This window comes from Gossypium raimondii, chromosome 3 (genome assembly GCF_025698545.1).
Source record: "Gossypium raimondii isolate GPD5lz chromosome 3, ASM2569854v1, whole genome shotgun sequence".
NCBI lineage: Eukaryota > Viridiplantae > Streptophyta > Magnoliopsida > Malvales > Malvaceae > Gossypium > Gossypium raimondii.
The window spans coordinates 34,711,114-34,733,286 of NC_068567.1; the positions used below are offsets into that span (position 1 = coordinate 34,711,114).

At 33.7% G+C, this 22,173-nt stretch overlaps 1 non-coding gene across 1 annotated transcript; it reads left to right on the plus strand.

Annotated features, from left to right (window-relative positions):
* Positions 1 to 19,762: 19,762 nt before the first annotated feature.
* Positions 19,763 to 19,869, plus strand: LOC128040152 (small nucleolar RNA R71). Its single transcript, XR_008194812.1, has one exon. It is a non-coding gene; the product is annotated as a small nucleolar RNA R71 (small nucleolar RNA).
* The last annotated feature ends 2,304 nt before the right edge of the window (positions 19,870 to 22,173 follow it).

The window sequence follows — 22,173 nt, forward strand, 5'->3', positions numbered from 1 at the left end:
AATATCATGTCTCACACACCGTGTTATCAATCATCGTGTTATCAAGCAACAATACACTTTAAATTATTCAATAGTCAAACTCAAACATGAATATATGATATTATAAAACCATCTAAAATAAAAAAATGTCTAATCTCTAAGTCCAATTACAATCAAAATTAAACTAAGTCCCGGAAGTTCCACAATGCCCGATTAACATCTCTAAAACGTGTAACTAAATCTCTACCGAGCCTTAATCTCTTGGAACTCTCTTGCTCGGCTCCTTAGCTCCTCAATCCCATCGATTAACTGCACGAATGTGAGGGTGTGAGCTTAAAAAGCTCAGTGAATGTCAATAAAAAATGAGTAAATTAGCACCCAAATCATACTTAAATTGAAACCAATCAAATACAAATTTTCTATCACAATATCAATCCATAGTAGTTCAATGTCATATGCTCAACCATATATCAAAAATCATAATTAATCATGGCATATTATCATCAATTTAGCATATAACATTTCGTACATTTATATTGGCATATACAATCATGACTTAATCGGGTGATCATACACTGAATAAACGAATCTCCTTACTCCTAATTAGAATCAGAATCAGTCCCAGATTGAGTGAGTTGAGGCCACACGCTCCCTTATATCGCCTCAGATCAGTCCCGTTGAGTGGAGATACAAGATCAATACTCCCTTATGTACTTCAAATCAGTCCACCAAGAGCCTCATTACTTACAAATAACATATTAATATGGTGAGTGCTCACAAATCTTATGGCATGCCAACTGTATCCAATGGATCCACCCTGCTATAATGCCAATATAACCAATCAATCATAACATAATTTTAGTCAATAATGTGCTCAATTCAAAGTGCCAAAATGGATATGTGAATCAAGTAACATAGCCATTTTAACATCAAATTAAATCTAGCATACCAATTACCTATTATCAATGTTCATTTATCAATTGAAATATCAACATACCATGAACACAAAACTCCAGCATGCTTACTTAGTTCACCATTATAATCAATCAAATCAAGCACATAAAATCACTAGAAGCTCACTTACCAATACTTAACAAAAATTTAATCACTTAAACATATATCAATAATCTTACAAAATTAACAAACCAAAACTCAATTAAATATTTGTAATCAGTAATTAATCATCCAATTAAGCATAAGTGAGGGTCAATTTACCAAATAGCCCTTTAATAACACTCACCACACAACTAACTCAACCACAACCATGTGATCAACCAAGAAAATCCAAGCTTCAATTTCGATTAGCTCGATCCTCTTAAAGATTCAGAGTTTCAACAGAGATAAAATAGATATTACTACCTTTAAAAAGATATAAGAAACACAAATTTTCATCAACTAGGCTACACGAAATTATCACTCAAAGTTACCTTATCGGATTTGCATCGTCAAGTCGAAAACTTGTTTCCTCACAAAATCGATCACTCGAGCCCTCCTAAGCACTTCCAAGCATTGGTACTAGACCAAATAAACATACACTAAGCATCAATTTCACATTTAAACCAATTTCACAAAAATTCAAAAAATCAGTTCATGAAGATGATGAAATTCGAATTTATTTAAATTACCTTACAAAACATGATTAATCTTGATCAATAAGATCAAAAACCTTCTAATAGATCCATTTTGAGTTGAAACATCCATTGATTTGTAGATTTCCTCTCAAAATTCAAGATCCACCATTAAAGCACCTTAAGCTTTTGAAGAAGATGACATTGATAAAAAATCATGTAATTATCACTCAAATAATGTAAATATGCTTCTAATCATCATAAAAATAAGTTTAGAAATAATAATTACCCTTGATTCATTCTAAATCCTTTGATTGAAAATATTGACCAAGTAATCTTAAGAAATTTCAGAATATTTTTGGCTACTTTTGTGAATAATTTCGGGTGAAAAGATAGAGTATTTTGAGAAGGAAATTTGTTGAATCTATTTTCTGATGATATCTCTTTAAAACCATGCAAAGAAAACGAATTTTATAGCTCTCTAATTTGATGTAAATGGTGTGAAAAATAAGCTAGATGCATTGTGTTTAAAACTGAAACAAACCACTAGAAATTTAAAAATTCAAAAATTTGCCCAATGTCTACTCCCACATTTCCCTTACTTTACCAATCGATCCTTTCCTTCAAAAATTCCGAATTTAAAGGTTTATTTGCCAAATAAATACTCCAAAATTTCCCTTATTTTACAATTAAATCAAATTTAATTAATATTTAAATTTAACTCAAATTAACCCGCAAGTCAAATTACTTTAAAATTCTTTTTTGACCCAAATTAATTATTTTCACTAATAATTATTTAATTACTTTAAAATAAATTCTCCAAAATTATTATTATTTTTCAGATTATTGTTTAATTTATTTTAGATGAAATTAACCTCGTAATTTAAATTAAAAATTACTATTAACCCGATAAATTCCTAAATTTACGCTCGGAACCCGAAAGATATACCCGAAACTACTAGACCTAGTTTAGGGATATTACAACTCTTATTTTTACAAAATCCACCTTGATGGATCTACTTAACCCTCAATATGTATGACTAGACGCTTATGGTCGTTCAGTTCAGGACCAAGGAAAAAGGGTAAATACAAATTAACATTTTTGGCTCGGGTTTTGTATAAAGGTTCATCAAGAAGTGTATTCTGACTCAAATATAGGTACTAAAGATGAATAAATAGGGTTTGTATGAAGGGTTTGTATGAAGGTTCATCAAGAAGTATATTCTAACTCAAATATAAGTAATAAAGATGAATAAATAGGGTTTTTTTTTACTCTGGGTGTATACCAAACAATGCCTTAGGTCATCCTTAGGTATCTCAATATTCACAAATTTAATCAATCAAACAATCACAAATTCAACAATCTATCATACATACTAGCATGCTCATTTCGCTATATTTTCTATATCATTTGGTACATTAAATTGCTCAATGCCTATTTACAGTGTAATATATAGAACTTAGTAGTCTAATAAAATAATTAAAATCATCTACTAACATGTCAAATTTATAGTAAATTCAATTAACCTATATACATGCTCCTAACCAATCACTTGTATTTCTACAAGCTCAAGCACACATTTGACAATAGAAATTAAAAGAAAAGTGTAAAAATATTTCCTATGTTACCCCCACACTTTAGATAGCACATTGTCCCTAACGTGCACCACTATAGATAATGAAAGAAGTTACTCGATCGATCATGACATTGCTGCAGTCTAATGGTGGGTGCTTCCTTCCTTTTTTCGTTACAAGCTCTTAAATTTCGTGCTTCTTTCATGTGAGGTTCCTACAAAGAAAACTTGAAACAACGAAGAATATATATATATAAATCTACTGTTAATCTACTCAGAAATAAAAATTTTCCAAAATTAATTACAATCCAAAAATAAATATAAAAATTTTGGTCAATCATCCTCCTCCTCGAAATCCATCTCATTCCCTTCCCCTTCACATTTGTCATCTTCGCTATCCTCCCTTTCCTCATTTCTTTGTTCTTCTGCTTTATGATAGGAATGCCTTGGACCAAACATGTCTTACGAATAGTTTAATACTTTCCTATTGTTCTGTCGCGCAAATTCTTGAAGAACTGGGTCTGTTTCTTTCATCCATCTTATCATCCATTCCATTTATAGAATGCTACTCCTACCAATTTCTTTTTATTTTAATTTTCATTTGAATGAGGCCAAGAAGTCCATCTTTTATTTTTGGATTTTGTTCCAATCCCTTATTTATTTATGTTGAAGCTCCGTATATTACGTGTATAATGTATCCCTTATGATACTTTTGGATGGCTTCATGAACTGTTCAATAGTTTTCATTGAAACTTCGGCTCTTTTGCACAAGGCCGTCACTAAGTGGGGAAAGAAAACTCCCACTTTTTGGCCGCTAATACATCTTTTCATGTAGTGGTAGATCCACGTCCCTATGCATACCTATTTCTTTTACAAAACAACATATAACAAAACCGCTCAAAAAGTGTTGACGTTAGAGGCATTTTCAATAGTATTCTAACTAAAAGAACTAACCTAGATCAAGAAATATGTTTCAAGGTAAACAAGAACCAATGTAATGGAACAATAAATTTCTAGTTGAAACCCGTAACCTTGTCTGAAAGCTTGTGATTCCATGTGAATATTCATTGCAATTCCTTGTTGATGTGGAGTATTTTTCCAACACCAAGTGAAAATACAAGAAAAATAAGCAAAAGAAGATGAAAAAGAAAATAGGGTTTTTAAAGGATTTTAAGGGTTTGGGGGGGTTTTAGAAAGACTTTAAGGTTAATGAGTGTTTCAAAACAAGTTAAAAGTGTTTTGGGTTTAAAATTTTGGTATTTTTAGGTTAAAAATCGGGTTTAATATGGTGAAAAACTGATGGATTGCGCGATGGGTTAGGTTGACCCTTGCAGGAATTTGCAGCGATGTCACGACATAGGGTTCCATATCACGACGCCCTTGACAGGTTACCGATTTCGTGACAACCGGGGTCGATGTTGTGACACACTTTGAAATTTTTGTATTTTGGGGTAAACTGATTACTTTGTCGTGACACAGAGGTGCTTTGTCAAGACATCGAGCTGAGTTGCTCGATTCCTTAAATCTGTGATCAGTGTTGCAACACAGAGATTCCATGTTGTGATACTGACTCTGTTTTGGCCCCTCCTGTTGAATTTCAAAGTGTTCGGTACATACATATCCTACTGTAAAACAATGCAAATAAAACAAATCTTAATATAAATGAGTTTTGATGTACTGCCCCCCACACTTTAGAGCATACATTGCCCTTATTGTAAAATGATTAAAGCTCAAACAAGAAAACTTCCCTGAGAAGGTCGAATCCTTATTGATGTATTGACATCGAGGTTTGTTTGCTCTAACCGGCCAGGTAGTACCTACAAGAAAATACTATGACAAGAAATATGAAATATGAAATATGAAATATGAAATATAATATTAAGGAAAATAAATTAATAAATAAAATAAATACTATAGCGATATAATAAACGAAACAATTTACAACAAGAAGTGGAAGTTCTTTAAAAATAGGGATGATCCGTGTGGCCACCATATAAGACCTTCTAGCTGGTTCTCGAAACTTTAATTCGACATTTTTTCCTTTATAGATATATATGAACCAGCCTCTCCGGTTGATTCCATTGATAGTGCCTTATTTTCGACTGACATGACATCAACATTGTGAGCCATTTAGTACCAAACATGAGAGGAAGAAACTAGAGTGTTAGCCTAAATAATTAAGAATTTAGCAAATCGGTAATATTTCTAACTCTTTCGTACCTTTTGATTGAAGAAAAGGAAGGAAAATCTGAGGTTTTCAACATTATTTATTTTGAACTGTGAAGATTTAAGTTATTTTTACCATTTAAAACTCCTCTGCATGCGCATGAATTAAGGTTTTCTTACATATGAAAGTCTATGTTTTGATCTTTATATGGTTATTTTGTTTAGCTAACCAAGAAGGAGGAGGCCCGAGTGATAAAGGGAAGGCTAAGCAAGTGTAAGTTGTGTCAACCCCTAAGTATCTTGTTGGTGAGTTTTTGAACTCAAGACCTTAGTGTTTGTTTTATTTATACCAGTATTGTGTTGTTGTGGTATGTTTGACTTCTTGTTCTACTGATGATGAGGAGTTGAGTTTTTGTGGGATGTTTGTAATGAAGCATGCAAGGTAATGATCTACAAATGCATATATTGTGTATGTATAAGTTTGTTATTTTGATGAACTATCAGTAGTAAAGTAATTATTGAAGAGGTTATCATTGAAATGGTTTGATAGGTGATATGTTTGGTATGATCTGTGTTGTATTATTAATAGTATGTTTAGTTGAATGCTTATTATGTGTCAAACGTGGAAATGAATAATATGCGGAGTGTGGAGGTATAAAATGGCAGATGGAAGTTAAAAAAATGACATGTTGTACAGCCTGTGCCACATGTTATTGGTTTTGCGGAGGTACAGGTAGGTTGTACAGAGAATGTGTACGCATGATATTTGGTTTTGAGGAAGTTCAGTTACATTGTACAGAGATATATGCACACATGTTTACGATAACCCTACGTGGGTTCTTTCAAGTATGATACTTTGCGGAGTCTAAGGATTAAAGGCTCATGTTTATAAGCAAATCCATGGCCATGAAATATGAAAGTTATGAAAGTTCGCTAAACTTATTGTCTAACTTTTATGTCAATGTTATATGTGGGACTTCATCATATGAAGCCTGCGACACATTCCACCATATCTATGAATCTGCATTATGAGTCTGCCATATCTATGAATCTTCTTATATGAATTCGTATGTATGAGTTCGCATATAATGATTCACATCTAGAAATTTCCATGAAAGAGTCTGTAAGATTTTTCGCCAAGTTAACCCGAAATGACTCTCTTCATTTGTTGGATTTTCTGCTAAGATTATATGTAATAAGTCTGTACGAATAGACTATATGCTTTATGTTCTTCCATAGAAGGAATTCTCATGCATTATGTGACGCGCCTCTGTGTTGTTCAAGCCCTAGCATAAGCTATGAAATATGAATTCACAAGTTTTTTCTAAGCGAAACCAATGGAAAATTCTAAATATAGAAATATAAAGGGAAGTAACTTTATCATAGAACCCACTAAGTTCCTTATGAACATACCATGTTTCTCTCCTATGTTTCAGGTATTCTAAATTGTTGTTCATAAGAAAAGGGGAACTAAGCTAGAGTCTTCAAAGTCTAGCGTGAACATGTCACCTTTCGTTTTATAACATGTGTAGGAATTGGGGCAACTTGTAGCCTTAAAATTCTGTTTTGTATATGGATAAACTCTTTAATCTTAGTTCAAATTGTAATTAGACACATGGGGCTAAATTGACAGGTTTCTAATAAAATATTAATATTATCAGAAGTTTTTTTAAATATATATATTGGGATTTCACGACAACACATTATGGAATTTTTTAATGGTTACCAAATATTTTTTTTGTATATGTTTTTAGTTGAAATCTTGAAGGGTCGATCGTCTGACCTATCGGTTGAGTGTTACATTTGTTATCCAATTATGTTAGCACCATTGTGCCTTCAATCCTCAATGTGAGGATGTGTTTGTTTCCATGGTCAAGTAACATATAGATCATGATTAGTTTGTGAGGAATCAACAACATCCGATGACTCGAACCTCGACTTAAATTAATGTCTGTTATCTTCTTTTGAACGTAGTTTGAAAATGGCCTGCACCTAGGTTACTAGAAAGTTTTGTGAGTCTCATGTTGGTCTTTTGAACTAATTATGTTTTAGTTATAGTTTGTAATTTATAGTTTTATTAATAAATTTTGAAGTCTGAAATGAATCGATATATGCATGCTTTTATGTGTATAATCATTTAATCATCCATATTTTAATGGGATGTGTTAAGTATCATGATTTAAAGTGTTTTGAGTGTGATGTTATATGTTATATGTGTATATGATGATTTGGGACAATGTTGGGATTGTTTAAGTATAGTTAAGAACCCATTCATATGCTTTTAAATGTTGAAATTTTGTATAATGGCATTAGTGTCTTGAGACATTAAGGATATGTCTCAAGACATCAAGAATAAAAAGTGACCATATTGTGAATTTTGGGCTATAGTCTCGAGACATAATGAACATGTCTCCAGACATAGATTGCAAGGCCTCGAGACAATGTATCCTTCGTCTTAAGACCAAAAATGTCAAAGTTAAGGGTTTGAAATAGAGGAGCTAAGTCTCAAAACTTGTCTTGAGACATAAGAGACATAAGGGTCATTCTTTTGAGACATGTATCCCTTTGTCTCAAGATATCATACTTTGAAGAAAAATATAGAATGAGGGAAAGCATGTCTCAAGGCATGGCTTCATTATCCTGAGACATACCAATATATCTTAATAATTTGAGTTTGGATTTGTATCTTGACTTCATGTTTGACGCCGTATACCTTGGGTTATTATAAGTGGACTTATTTGATAGCATATGTGTATGTTCTAATTGAACAACTTGAAATCTACAAAACCTGTCACATTTATTAGGTTAATTAGCAAGCGAAAAGATTAAGAACAGTCTGAGTTGCTTTAGCAACGAAATATGTCGTCTCGCATACGAGTCCGTCGTTTGGGCTGGGTGTAGGATTCCACAAGAATTATAATTATTATAATTTGACTTATTAGTACAAAAGGCCTGTAAGAAAAAATTGAGAAAAATCAATTCTTGAAAAAAATTAATTCAGCCCCTACACTTAATTCACACCCAGTTGAGCCCTTGCTATTAACCAAAAAATCAGTTAAGTCATTCTGTTAATGGCTTCCATCTTTGACCACATTGACCGTTAAAATCAATTGACATGCCAATTAGATTGCGACACGTGGCAAACTTTGATTTAATCTTATGTTTTTCTCATAAATAATTATAAAAATCATTAAAAATATAAAAATTATTAAATATTATAAAATATTAAAATTTTATATAAAGTTAAACATGTTGTAAAATATTATGGAACATACAAAACAACTATAAAGAATCATAAAATCTTATAAACTATTCTAATAAATTATAAAAATAATAAAAATAATTTTTTATTAAAAATGTTTAAAACTTTTTATAAAATTATAAAAATTATAACAATTTTTTAAGTTCATATTTGTATAGGGATAAATACCAAAATTATACATTAATTTTGATACAATTTTAAACATTAACTTGGTGCATTTATACACATCAAACTTTAATTTTAGTTCAATTTTCACATATTCTATGAAAGACATTGGATAGTCTTTCTAGAGCACTTACCAGCACGACCACAATGACACAAAGATCTCTTTTCTATTCCACGCCTCCTCCATACTTCATTACCGCTGCACCACCACCATGCTGCCGTCGTAGCATCACCACACCACCATCGTCATTAGTCACCATCTTTCACCTTCATTTCTTCAGTTAAAATCGAACTGCTAATCCTCCTCTCTTATTTTTCATAGATCATTTACGATCCTAATATATTCTTCTTATTTTTAAAAGTTGATTTTCCCTAGATAATCTTTCGTTGTAACCGAGCTACTGTGGGATCAAGGACTCACCAATTCCTTTGAATTATTGTAAGTAATCTTTAAAGTTTCAATAATAATATTTTCTTTCCCACTTCCTAAGACCAAATCTAACATTGATTTATGCACTCTTGTGAAGTACTGTTCTTCTCGAACTATTCAGATCTGAAATCTCACTTTAGGAAAAGTGAATTTGTATAGGCGATCGATAAGTAAGTTTTTCTAATTGATCTTCAATATGGGATTTTTATGTAATGATTCAAGATTTTAACACATTGTATTGATTTTATTAATAAAAAGGATTCAAATTCGAAATACTTCCCTTGGAGTTCGAATTGGAGATGGAGACAATGGTGTTGGATCTACCAATCAAGGTGCGGGTCTAATCTATTACTACGTAATGGTTAATAATTAGTAAGAAAATAATAAATTTGATCTTTATTAATGAGACTCTAAAAATATGGTTAACCGCGAATACACTACGTATTCAAAATGGGAAAGTTTGACAAAACTATTGACATGGTTGTATATCAAGTAAGTAATTCTATGCTATTTAAATCCATGTTATTACATGATTATCATGTGAATTTTTGGGTATGAGATATTATGTTATTATTTTTCCAACACTCATGACATGTCGTTGAAAGGTGATATTCTGTTTTGCATGAAATATATATATACGTATATCATGCTTCTGTTCTGGTAAAAAAGATTATGAATTGCATGTCAAAATATGCCTACTGTGTTAATTCGTAATGAGATCTAATTCAGATGCATGAAATATATATATACATATATCATACTGAAAATTATGTTCTTTATGTCATATCACATGCATGGGGTTGGGATAAGATTGTACAAAAGTAGTCTGGCAGTTTAATAATCTGCAAATTCTGGTGGTTTAACCATATTATCTGCCAGCATATCTGCAATTCTGGTGGCTTGTCCACAATGATTTTTTTGGTAGCTTGTCTGCATTATCTAGTGGCTTGTCCAAAATTTTGGTGTGTTAATGGATGGATGAGTTCTGTGAGAACACTTTTATGGTGTGTAGCGGAGTTAGGTAGGAACGTTTTTTGAGAACTACGCATTGATTTCTTAAAAATTTTGTGTTTACATTGCCATGCATATCGATATATGTGAAATTGGCCTGTTTGTGTACTTTGTTTTGTCTTTCTGAATTATGTGATTTCTTCACTATTATATTTGAAGTAAGACTCACACTGGGCTTTAAAAGCTCACCCCCTCAAATTCCTGACTTTTTAGATAATATACGAGGTTTGGACATGGATATTTTACGTATAAAATTTTTCACGTATTATTATTCGGTATTTTGAGACTGTTTATTTATTATTTACGGACTATGGGATGGGACAATGATTTGGATTTTGAGAATTTTTTGCATGATTTGGTTTTAAAACAATTATTTAAATGATTTATCAACTTGGTATGAAAAATGAGATTTTTACACAAAATTATAATCTCGACCCAATGATTTTATCTCAAACTCAAGAATATGTTTTACGAAACTTAAAACTATTTATTCACTTATTTTATGAAATGTATCAATTTATGATTTTTAATCAACAAGTAAGATTTGGTCGTTTTTTAGCTGCGACATTTTCAAAGTATGATGTTTTCTTCAAATGTTCAAAACTTGTACTTTTCAAACCTAATAAATTTCTGATAATTTCTTGCCTAAAATATTCAAAGACATTACTTTGATTTTTCTCAAGGAAATCAAAACGATGATTTTAAAAGTAAGAGATGACGGTTGTCGAAAGAAAATAACTAAATGATTTTCTCTGCCAACAACATTGCTAATGTGATCTTTGAGATTTGGCAATAACGTGTAGTTCGAGTTTAGAGGATTATATTTAGTGGTATTAGAGCCCAGTTCAAAACTCGAACTGTGGTTTATTTTTAAAGTTTGCATGCATATCTAAGAAAGGGGCATTTTTGGAAAAATTCAAGCCACAGCTAGAAATCTACTTTTTATAATAGTTATCTTTTTGTCAAAAATTTGAGTCTCCGAAGTCGACCCAGGATATGTATTTCTTATATAATGAAACTCTAGAATGTGAAACTCTAGATTATGAAACTATAAATAGTGAAGCTGCAATGAAACTATTAGGCTAAAAAGATTCAAGATTAATAACGAAAACTCGTTTCTAATTTGTCAAATAATTTCATAAAACTTAATCATTCTATAGAGAAATGAATACTCGTGGAGTATGAACCTGAGGTATGAGAGCTTGTGGAGAGAAAGGTCAAGGGACCCAAGTCAATTCGTCTGTGTACAAGTGTGCACTCTCGTGCCAATGGCTAAACATGTTGAACATGCACCTACCGTCAATTAGAGCCATCATGAGCTTGTTGACGATGCTATGTGGCAGGCCATGCTTAGAATGCTACAACAAGTAATGGGAACTCAAACTGTGTTTGGAAGTCGAGGGACTATTGCTAAGAGGCATTGTTGGGACGACTCGTACCGTAGCTAAATATTGGTTGGAAGTGTAACGCTTAGGTTTGTGCAAGTGTACACAGTCGTTATCAAGTAATAAGTAAGTATTGAGTTATCGTCTCCATATGTATTTTATTTGTGCTAAGTCACTTAATTTGTAAATTATATTAATAACTTGGTAAATAAAAACACAATATAGTTGAGAAGTGGTGATTAAAATATATTAAACTAAATGCAATGATCCCTAATGCCAATTATCCTAAGTATGCAAACTATATGATTGAAATAGATTTTAGTAAAATTAAACACAATTTGCAACAATTATAACATAAATAAACTAGGAAAATTACTTTAATTAAACTCAATTTATTATCAACATGTTTAATAACATTCGGAAAAATATTCCATGGCAACTCAATCTTTCATGAGTTTGGAAACCACATTAGGTCCTTTTGGAAACCTTTACTTAGTAAATATGCATTTTACTGATCCTTATTTACTAAGGGTTTCTTAGCATTCGTGTGAGGTAACAGGGATGTGTTAGGTTTGAAACAATTTAATCACACAAATCTAAAAACTATGCAGATAACAAAGTTTGGTTAGATTGTTATGCAACCTACAATTTAATCGTGTTAGGATCTAAATTGAACATGCACATTTCAATTATGCGTCCATTAGCCGTCGTCTGGTTAGGATTGCTCAGCTAATTCAGGTGCATTTCAATCACGTATGAACTAAATACAGACTTGATTCTAACTGAAAACATGATCGATTGAGGCATAAACATTATAAGCATGAATCAAATAAATATTATTTAATCAAAGCAATCATCCTAGCTTAAATAAAATTAAGCTAACATTGTTGTAAACAAGAACAAAGAACACATAGCAAACATCTTTATATTAAGTTAAAGAAAAGAAAGATTAAACCCAATTCAGAGTGGCTGTAACCCAAGACTCTGACTGACAAGACTCCTTCGCTCCTTTACTTTGCTCATTTTTTGATGGTTCTCCAAGGTGGCAGACCAAGAGTTCTTTAAGAGGCTTTATTGCTAAAATTTCTATGACGAGATGATACTAGGCGTGGGAATGGAATAGGCTAAGAGAAAAAGAGAGAATGATGCTTGATGGGTGCTTGAGAGGGACTTATTTATAGGTGAGAAGAGAGAGATAGTTTGCTAAAAATAGGAGTTTCCATCTTTTGAGGCATCTTCCAGGGGTGGTCGGCCATAATTTTAGCAAGTTGAGCTAATTTTTCCTTAATTTTTGGTCAATTTAATTTTTGGTCAATTTGAGTGCCACAATAACTCAGGACTGAGACTCGATCAAGTACAAATCTTCAGGTAAATGTCTAATTTCTTCAACTCTTCAAGGACCTTGTGTAATTAAACCAAAAAGTGGTTTATGGACAGCCATGTGCAGCCGAATTTTGGGTTGAATTGGTCTCCAATTTGGATGGTTTTGTAATCCAGCAAAGCTATCAGACCTGTCCAAAATAAATCAACAAGTTTCATGAACTTGTTGTTTGTGCATGAACTTGCACATGTCCATCATAATTGACAGCTCCGATTTCTTTGAAGTACTTTTAGGAGTCGACATTGGAGTTGTAAATTCTGGTTCAACACTTAGCTTGACTAGCTCTTCTTCTAGCTCAACCCTAGGTTTAGGGTTTTTAGCTCTTTTAGCTGGTTGATGACAATTTGGTTCCTTATCAGATTGTTCTTCTTCAGTGTCTGTAACTGAATCAGCTTCAGTTTCAATTTTATTTGTTGACTCTTCGGTTTCTGGCTTAGTTGGTTCCTCTTGCTCGCCTTGATTCAACTCATGCACTCTCTCTACTAACCTTTCAAGATCATGACTTTTAATGCACCCTCGAATATACTGCCTTTTCAGATTTGCTTGTTTTTAACACGGGCCCTTAAGCAAAGTGAACTGATTAATGATGGGAAATAAGCACTTCCTGCCTTCTTTTTAGCACAATCGTGAATCTCCTTGAGGATAATTTTCCTAACATTAATGGAATTTTCTGTCAAAATTGCATATAAAAAAGCATTCGTTCCATCTAGATGGTGGAACTATGTGAGATAGGCATAAAACTATAGCGAACGAAATAAAACCATACCTTTGCTACAGGTTTTAAGTATTCTATTCGACAAGAATGGCTCCCTTACTTTCTTATAATCCATTGGGATCCCAGATTTGTCACAACATCAAGAACTTGTTGAAGAAAATCCCAATTGATATTGTTCATCATAGGGTAGTACTCATATTCTTCAACATCAGGTAAATTAAACAAATCATTAATGGAATTAGAACTAAGAGGTATCTTTTTCTTTGGAATGATGACTTCAGTATCTTGCATAGTCAAACTAGCATAGAATTCTCGAACTAGTTCATCATCGGGAAGTGAATGATCATCACAAAATCGTTTCCACTTGAGAGCATTGATTATCTTTCTAATTGGCACAAGAACAACCATCACATCATTGCTCTTCAGGTTGAAACCTTTTTTTGGCATCATAGGTTGATGATTGAAAATTGAATCAAATCGCTCTTTCACTTCTTCATCGATCACAAGTCTTTGAAGATCTGGTTCTTTTATGAGACATGGTATCTTTTCTCGATAATTCAGAAAAGTTTCTATTTACAGGGGCAGAAGAGAAATCGACAAAAGAGGGTAGAACTTGCTTCGGCAAGCCTTGCGATGGCGAGGGATTTACGGCAGCGATGGCGACGTGCGGCATCAATGGTGGTGTGCGATGGTGATAACGGCTACGTGCGGCGGTGACGTCGATGCTCTGGTGATTCTCTTGCGGTGGCACTAAGTGGTCTCGACAAAAGAAAAGAAAAGAAAAGGACTAAGGGTTTTTTTCGGGATTTGAGGCTAGCGACACAAGGAGGTTTGGGATTTTTAGGGTTAAGCAAATTGCTTTGAGATATATGAAAGTAGTACAATGAAAAAGGGTTTATATAGGGAAAAAATAAGGCAATATGTAGTAAAAAATTAGCCATAGTAAGGTTACTTGGGCGGCAAACAATGGAAGTGGCAGTAGTAGGTGTGAATTTTCCCTCTTTTCTGCTGTCCTAGGCCTCAAATTCAAACTTGTATTTACAGACTTATTGAACAAAGAGAAACTGATTAGTACTTGGGTCAAATTTGACCCCCTTTATTCACATAAAAATTAAAATTAATCAAAATAAATTAAACTAGAAAAAATATTTTAAAACTTAATTAGAAAATTTCTTCTTAACAAATTACATAAAATTAATTCTCAGGAAAGGTTGGAGGGGTCACAGCGGTCTCGCTTAAGTTCCAATCTCCTTAGACAGAATTAATTAAATATACTTAATTAAGAAAATAAATTCCAATTATTTATTTATTTACAAGACTAGTTCATGAAAAATCAATGGTTTGTTAATTTGAACGAGGATTCAACTCGCTCAACTTCACCATCCCGATAATGTTTGAGACGTTGACCATGAACTTTAAACATACCTTCATAATTATTGTATAATTCAATAGCTCCATAAGGATCAACGCGGTACATCGTATAAGGTCCTTTCCATCGGGATTTAAGCTTCCCAAGAAATAACTTCAACCTTGAATTAAACAACAAAACCTTCTAACCTTCTTTAAACTCGCAAGGTTGTAAATGACTATCATGTCATCTCTTTGATCTTTCTTTACACATTTTGGCATTCTCATAGGAAAGCAACCTCACCTCTTCCAACTCATCAAGTTGTAACATCCTTCTCTCACCGACTTGCTTAAGATCAAAGTTCAACCGCTTCAAAGCCCAGTGAGCTTTATTCTCCAACTCTAATGGCAAATGACATGCCTTTCCAAAGGCTAACCAATAAGGATTCATTCCTAATGGAGTCTTAAATGTTGTTCGATAGGCCCATAATGCATCATCGAGCCTTCTAAACCAATCTTTTCTACTAGGGTGTACTACCTTTTCAAGGATACCTTTGATTTCGCGATTCACTCTTTCAACTTGCCCATTAGACTGGGGGTGATAGGCAGTAGCAATCTTGTGTTTCACATCATATTTATCAAGCAACCACTTAAGTCATTTGTTCACAAAGTGAGAACTTTCACCACTAATAATAGCTCTTGGTGTCCCAAATCGTGTATACACATGCTTATGTAGAAATTGCATGACTACCTTAGAATCATTTGTAAGGTATGCTTCAGCTTCAACCCACTTGGATACATAGTCCACAGCAACTAAGATGTATTTGTTCCCATACGAAGAAGGAAACGAGCCTAAGAAATCAATGCCTCATACTTTGAACAATTCAATCTCCAAAATGTTTGTCAAGGGCATCTCATTCCTCCTTGATATACTTCCAGTCATTTGGCACTTATCACAGTTCTTCACATAAGCATAAGTATCTTTAAATAGTGTAGGCCAAAAGAAACCTGCTTGCAAAATCTTTGTTGCAGTACGTGCACCACCAAAGTGTCCCCGACTTGGAGATGAATGGCAATGATACAAGATCTCAGCAATCTCGCTTTCAGCTGCACACTTTCGGATTATATTATCTGCACATTGTTTAAACAAAAACGGATCCTCCCAAAGATAATACTGACTATCATGAAGGAATTTTTTCCTTTGCTGGTGTGTCATTTCTCGAGGAATTATTCCACATGCAAGATAATTGGCAAAATATACGAACCAGGGTATTTCAAGAATTCGATTTACCTCAAATAAGTGTTTATCTGGGAAATTCTCGTTGATAGGCACACATGACTGAGTTACCTCATTTTGCTCCAACCTCGACAAATGATCAACTATTTGATTTTTGAGACCTTTTCTGTCTTGGATCTCAAGGTCAAATTCTTGAAGTAAAAGTATCCAACGAATTAGCCTTGGTTTTGCATCTTTCTTCATGAGCAAGTATTTAATGGCCGCATGGTCAGTAAATACTGTAACTTTGGTACCTATAAGATATGAACGAAATTTTTCAAAAGAAAAAACTATAGCAAAGAGTTCCTTTTCGAGTACCGTATAATTGCGTTGGGCTCCCGTCAAAGTTCTACTTGCAAAGTAAATAGGGTGAAACACTTTATTTCTTTTTTGACCCATCACAGCTCTAACGGCATAGTCACTTGCATCGCACATCAACTCAAAAGGTGATTTCCAATCAGGTGTAACGATTATTGGGGTTGAGATTAACTGCTTCTTTAGCTCTTCAAAAGCTTCCAAACATGCTTTTTTGAAATCAAACACTGTATCTTTCTCTATCAACAAACACAATGGTTTAGAAATTTTCGAGAAATCTTTGATAAACCTTCGATAAAAACTGGCATGGCCTAAGAAACTTCTGACTCCTTTCACATTTATTAGGGTCGGTAATCTTTCAATTACATCCAACTTTGCTTTATCGACTTCAATTCCTTTCTTTGAGATCTTATGACCTAAGACAATCCCTTCCTAGACCATAAAATGACATTTTTCCCAATTACGGAAAAGATTTGTCTCTTCACATCTCTTTAGTACCTTAGCCAAATAACTCAAACATATATCATAAGTGTTACCAAAAATAGAAAAATCATCCATGAAATCCTCAACAAAATTTTCAACCATATCAGTAAATATTGCCATCATGCATCGTTGAAAATTTACAGGTGCATTGCATAAACCAAAAGGCATTCGCCTAAAAGCAAGCATACCGTATGGACAAGTAAAGGTTGTTTTATGTTGGTCTTTCGGGGCTAAAACTATCTGGTTATATTCTGAATAGCCATCTAAAAATAATAAAATTCATTACTTGCCTGTTGATCTAACATCTGATCCATAAAAGGCAACGAAAAATGGTCCTTCCGAGTAGCTTTGTTCAACTTTCTGTAATCAATAGAGATTCTCCAACCGGTAACAGTTCTCATTGGAATTAACTCGTTATGCTCATTTTCAACCATCGTGATTCCACTTTTCTTCGGCACACACTGCACCGGACTTACCCACGAACTATTTGAAATAGGATAGATGATTCCTACATCTAAGCATTTGATCACTTCCTTTCTCACAACTTCTTTCATAAGAGGATTGAGCTTCCTTTTCCCATCAATTTGAGCTATTTCACCTTCTTTTAAAATGATTTTATGCATGCAAAAAGAAGGGCTTATACCTCAAATATGAGCTATGGTCCATCCAATTGCTTTCTTAAATTTCTTTAGAACAACAATTAGTTGTTCCTCTTGATCTTTCGTCAATTCCACTGAAATAATCACAGTAAAAGTAGAACAATCACCTAAATAAATGTATTTCAAATGGGAAGGAAGTACCTTTAGCTCGAGTTTAGCTGGTACTTCAATTGACAACTTGGGTTGCACAAATTCTCTGACTTCCAACTCCAACGGTTCAAACCGTGTGGATTGAATAAAATTTCCTAGATTGGCTTCCATCAAAGCCATGTTTTCTTCACTTTATTCATCCTCTAAAGGGTCAAGATCTAAAGCTTTCTCCAATGGATCTTCTTCAAAATTTCTTTCCATAGAAACCAAGGTTTCTATCTCTTTCATAACTGAACACTCCTCTGCCCGATCGGGAAATTTCATCGTTTTAAGAATGTTAAAGGTTACCTGATCATTTTGAACTTGCATGGTGAGTTCTCCTTTCTGTACATTAATTAGCGTTCTTCCAGTGGCTAAAAAAGGTCTCCCAAGGATGATCAACACTTCCTTGTCTGCTTCAAAATGTAAGACAATGAAATCAATAGGAAAAATAAATTTATCGACTCTTACCAAAACATCCTCGATTTTTCCTTCGGGATATGCTAAAGATCGACCCACTAGCTGTAGCGTCACAGTTGTAGGTCTTACTTCACCTATCTCTAACATCTTGAAAATAGACTTAGGTATCAAGTTGATACTCACTACTAAGTCACACAAAGCTTTACCATAGTAAGATTCACCAATGTTACAGGGTATAGTAAAGCTTTCTAGGTCTTTCAATTTCGGTGGCAGTTTGTTCTGCAGGAACGTACTGCACTCCTTAGTCAAGGCAACAGTTTCATACTCACTCAATCGTTTCTTCTTGGACAGTATATCCTTCATAAACTTCACATAATTCAGAATTTGTTCTAAAGCCTCCACCAACGGAATGTTGATGTGTAACTGCTTCAGAACATCAAAAAACATCTTGAATTGCACATCCTATTTCTGCTTGTTTTGCTATAACCTTTGCAGATATGGAGGTGATGGAACTTTTGGTTGAACAGGACAAATTTTTTGAGTCGGTAAATCTACATCCAAAGAAGATGTTAAAATATCTGAATTCACTAGGTTAAGGTTTACCTTGTCAGACTTTTCAGATTTCGATTCCTTTAGTGTAGGAACTTCAACAGCTGGTTGATTCTTCTCAACGGGCTTATCTTCAACATCAATAAATCAGGGTTCTGGAATTTTACCATTTCATAATGCCACTGCCTTGATATGTTCTTTACCCAAATTTCTTGGATTCTCAGTATCGCTCGGCAAGGTTCCTTGCGGTCTATTACGTAGCTTCATAGCTAACTGACCCATTTGGTTTTCCAAATTTTTCAGCGTTGCTGCTTGGTTTTGGATCAAAATGTCATTCTTTGCCATGTACGCTTTCAACAAGTTCTCCAAACTGTTTGATGCCTCAACTTGAGGTGGTTTTGGAGCTTGCTGATTAAACCCTTGAGATTGGTTGGGTCTTTGTTGTAATAAGTTGTTGTTCGGTCATTTCCTTGGTTGCTCCAAGAAAAGTTAGGATGATTACGCCATGAAGGATTGTAGAAATTGGACTGGGGTCCTTGTCCACTCCTATTTTGATATTGATTCCCTACATAGTACACTGACTCGTGATTGATGGACAATTCTCAAAAGAATGACCTTCCCTACAGTACACATAGGAAACTATTTCAAACGAACTTGGTAGCTGAGCCGCAAAATTATTAGTACTATTAGCGGTTAACTATTTTAAGATAGAGGAAATAAACGATACTTGAGCTGATAACGAAGTAAGGGAATCAACTTCATGAACTTCGGCTAGGCGTCTTCCTGAAGCTGTTCAATTTGTTGGCCATTGATAGTTATTACTCGATGATCTCATAAGCCTCATTATAAGACTTAGACAAAATGACACCATTCACGGAAGCATCTACCATCAATCTTGTATGTGCATTAAGACCATTATAGAATGTCTCTAACTGGATATAGTGAGAAATCCCATGATGACGACACTTACGAAGTAACTCCTTGAATCATTCCCAAGCCTCATACAAAGATTCGTCATCCAATTGTTGGAAAGTTGTGTTCTCGTTCCTCAACTTAACATTTTTCCTAGGTAGGAATTACTTAACCAAAAATCTCTCTGATAAGTCTTTCCATGTAGATATAAAACTTGGTGGCAATAAATTGAGCCATGCTCGTACTCGATCTCGCAACGAGTACGGAAACAACTTCAACCTCAATGCTTCTTCAGTCACACGGCTATCTTGAATGAATCACTCACCTCCATAAATAATCCAAGGTGGAGAGTGGATCTTCCGTGGCCATACCACTAAATTGGCCCACCATTTTTAGCATTTGAAACATCACTGGTTTCAATCCAAACTAGGTTGCCTCAATATTTGGCCTCCTAATTCCTAGGTTTAACTCACTGAAAAGTGGCACAGCATATTGTCTGATGCATCGATCCCTATCATCGGCAATGAGGATAGGATTTCGTACATAATCGGCTTCATTACCTTGGTCTTGATTCTAGTTTCCAAGGTCCATATTGACTTGTCTTTGAGCTGATCGTTCACATCTTCTTTGTCTGAAAGTTCGCTCAATTTTAGGCTTTATAGGGAGTAAATCGATTATTCTATTTATGCTCATAAACATCTGAAAAGAAAGTCACAAAAAGTAAAAAGAATAATTTAGTAATGTTACAAAATAAATCAAATTGAAAATAAATAATTTCACAAAAAATGACTATGGTAACAGTTGACAATCCCCGGAAACGGCGGAAAAAACTTGTAACACGTAGGTTTGTGCAAGTGTATACAGTCGTTATCAAGTAATAAGTAAGTATCGAGTTATCGTCTCCACAGGGATTGTATTTGTGCTAAGTCACTTAAGTTGTAAAATTATATTAACAATTTGGTAAATAAAACACAATATAGTTGAAAAGTGGTGATTAAAATATATTAAACTAAATGCAATAATCCCTAATGCCAATTATCCTAAGTATGCAAACTATATGATTGAAATAGATTTTAGTAAAATTAAACACAATTTGCAACAATTATAACATAAATAAACTAGGACAATTACTTTAATTAAACTCAATTTATTATCAACATGCTTAATAACATTCAGAAAAACATTCCATGGCAACTCGATCTTTTATGAGTTTGGAAACCACATTAGGTCCTTTCAGAATCCTTTACTTAGTAAATATGCATTTTACTGATCCTTATTTACTAAGGGTTTCTTAGCATTCGTGTGAGGTAACAGGGACGTGTTAGGTTTGAAACAATTTAATCACACAAATCTAAAAACTATGTAGATAACAGAGCTTGGTTAGAGTTGCTATGCAACATACAATTTAATTGTGTTAGGATCTAAATTGTGCATCCACATTTCAATTATACGTTCATTAGCCGTCGTCTGGTTAGGATCACTCAGCTAATTCAGGTGCATTTCAGTCACGTATGAACGTAATACAAACTTGATTTTAATTGAAAACATGATCGATTCAGGCACAAACATTATAAGCATGAATCAAATAAATATTATTTAATCAAAGCAATCATCCTAGCTTAAATAAAATTAAGCTAACATTGTTGTAAACAAGAACAAAGAACACATATCAAACATCTTTATATTAAGTTAAAGAAAAGAAAGATTAAACCCAATTCAGAGTGGCTATCACCCAAGACTCTGACTGATGAGACTCCTTCATTCCTTTGCTTTGCTCCTTTGCTGATGGTTCTCCAAGGTGGCTGACCAAAGGTTCTTTAAGAGGCTTAATTGCTAAAATTTATACGAAGGGATGATGCTAGGCATGAGAATGGAAAAGGCTAAGAGAAAAAGAGAAAATGATGCTTGATGGATGCTTGAGGGATGACGAATGAAGGTATGAGAGGGTCTTATTTACAGGTGAGGAGAGAGAGATAGTTTGTTAAAAATAGGAGTTTCCATTTTTTAAAGCATCTTCCATTGGTGGCCGACCATAATTTTAGCAAGTTAAGTTGATTTTTCCTTGATTTTTGGTCAATTTGAGTGGCACAACAACTCAGGACTGAGACTCGGTCAAGTGCAAATCTTCAGGTAAATGTCTAATTTCTTCAACTCTTTAAGGACCTTGTGCAATTAAACCAAAAGGTGGTTTATGGATAGCCATGTGCAACAAAATTTTGGGTTGACTTGGTCTCCAATTTAGACGATTTTGTAATCCAGTAAAGCTATCATACCTGTCCAAAATAAATCAACAAGTTAGAGGACCAAAGAAGTAAATTTATCCAATTTAATTAATTAATTAAAACCCAAATTATTAATGAAATATTTTAAAATGAATTATTAAATATAATTTTATATGTTATTATTTAATTTAATCATGCATGGCCCACTTTATGTCTTCAAAAATA